Source organism: Prunus avium, unplaced genomic scaffold (genome assembly GCF_965620075.1).
Source record: "Prunus avium unplaced genomic scaffold, drPruAviu1.hap1.1 HAP1_SCAFFOLD_41, whole genome shotgun sequence".
Lineage (NCBI taxonomy): Eukaryota > Viridiplantae > Streptophyta > Magnoliopsida > Rosales > Rosaceae > Prunus > Prunus avium.
In genome coordinates, this window is record NW_028276899.1 from 115,001 (window position 1) to 117,500 (window position 2,500).

Genomic DNA, 2,500 nt, shown 5'->3' on the forward strand with positions numbered 1-2,500 from the left:
CCATGCGTTGCCTTCGCCTTGGCATGCTGTGGCCTTGCCTTGCCTTGCCTCGCCATGCGATGCATTCCGACAAAGTGATGCAAAGCGGAAGCCTACCATGGCGTAAAAATGTCGACAGAATTTTTCGACATTTGAATAATGGGGTTTGACAAGGTTTGAAAAATTCAATAAAAATGGTAGGCTTGAATGTCGACAAAGTGACGCGAAGCGGAAGCCTACCATGGCGTAAAAATGTCGACAGAATTTTTCGGACCTTGTCCTGCCATGGGCTGCGCGCAGCATGCCGGCAGTCTGTGCGCAGCGTGCGCACAGCATGTCGGCAGCGTGCGCGCTGCTGAGCCTGTCGACAGAAATTTTCGAAACTTGTCCTGCCATGCGCGCGCGCAGCTTGCGCGCGGCGTGCGCGCAGCATGCCGGCAGCCTGCGCACAGCATGCCGGCAGCCTGCGCGCAGCATGCCGGCAGCCTGTGCGCAGCGTGCGCGCTGCTCAGCCTGTCGACAGAAATTTTCGAAACTTGTCCTGCCATGCGCGCGCGCAGCGTGCGCACAGCATGCCGGCAGCGTGCGCGCAGCATGCCGGCAGCGTGTGCGCAGCGTGCGCGCTTGGGAGCCTGGCCGCAGAATTTTTCGAAACTTGCAATGCCATGCGCGCGCACAGCTTGCGCGCAGCATGCCGGGAGCGTGCGCGCAGCATGCCGGCAGCGTGTGCGCAGCGTGCGCGCTTGGGAGCCTGTCGACAGAATTTTTCGAAACTTGCCATGCCATGCGCGCGCACAGCTTGCGCGCAGCGTGTGCACAGCATGCCGGCAGCGTGCGCACAGCATGCCGGCAGCGTGTGCGCAGCGTGCGCGCTTGGCAGCCTGTCGACAGAATTTTTCGAAACTTGCCATGCCATGCGCGCGCACAGCTTGCGCGCAGCGTGTGCACAGCATGCCGGCAGCGTGCGCACAACATGTCGGCAGCGTGCGCGCTCGGGAGCCTGTCGACAGAATTTTTCGAAACTTGCCATGCCATGCGCGCGCACAGCTTGCGCGCAGCGTGCTGATTCTGTCGACAGCGAGGCTAGCGAAACTTCTCCTGCCATGGCGTGCGCGCAGCGTGCTGACTCTGTCGACAGTGAGGCTAGCGAAATTTGTCTTGCCATGGCGTGCGCGCAGCTTGCGCATTCGGTCGACAGTGAGGCTAGCGAAACTTGTCCTGCCGTGGCCTGCGCGCAGCCTGCGCGCAGCATGCGCGCAGCATGTGCGCAGCATGCCGGCAGCCTAGTTCCAGATTTTTTCAAATGTCGACAGAATTTTTCAAACCTTGTCAAACCCCATTTTTATTGAAATTTCCTCGCACAATAAGCTCCCCATAAGTAGTCTATGATTTTTAGTACCTTCTCCAAGTTACAAAACTAAAAAATTCCTCCCGGATTTCTTTTAATGATTTTTTCAATTTTACGACTTCTAAAAATAATAAAAAATACTTCCCGACTTCAAATATTTATGAAACTTTTTCCCATCAGAGATTGCATGTTTCTTAGTATCCCTGCAAAAAATCACGTCCAAATACCTTGTATTGAATTATTTAGAGCCCATTATGACTCCTCGCGCATAGGTGATGTCTCTTCCTGTCAAAGGGCTAAATGCATAAAATGCTATATAGGGGGGTGTGTGTTGCCTGCATATGCATGGCAGCCCATGCCCTCCTAGCTGCAGCCCCCTTCCCCCACGCCACACCCATGTCATGTTGCCTCGATATGTTGCCTCGATATGTTGCCTCGGTATTATGGGTTTGGTGTCGGGGTCGGGGGGCTGCCACCCATGGCGGTGGTGGCCGGAATCCGGCCGCCGCCACCACGCCGCCGCCATGGGTGAGGGGGAAAAAAAAAGGCGTGGAAAGTTGCGAAATGGGGTTGTCTAGGCTTTTTTTTGGCATGGAAGAGCATGGAGTGCTAGGAACTCCTTCTCAAATGCGCGGGCATGTCGACCACAACCTCATTTCGCAACAACAACCACCCGTGTGGGGTGGCGGTGGGTGGATAGTCGCGGATTGGGGCTTGCCAAGCCAATGTTTTCAAAAAAATTCATCAAAATTAAAAACAAATGTTTTGTTGCCTTCGGATTTGTGGGCGAGCGGTGAGTCGGAGCGGAGCCGGTAAAGTTTAACCTCGGTGTGCACGGTTGTTTTTAGAAACTCAATCCAATGCCGGGGACGTTGAAAGTGACGCTCTTATGAGTTGCAAACCCGCAAGATTTAAAGAACCTTTTCAAAAAAATTTCAAACCAACAAGATTTAAAAACAGAAATTTTCATCAAAATGAAAAACAAATGTTTTGTTGCCTTCGGACTAGTGGGCGAGCGGCGAGTCGGAGCGGAGCCGGTAAAGTTTAACCTCGGTGTGCACGGTTGTTTTTAGAAACTCAATCCAATACCGGGGACGTTGAAAGTGATGCTCTTATGAGTTGCAAACCCACTAGATTTAAAGAACCTTTTCAAAACAATTTCAAACCAACAAG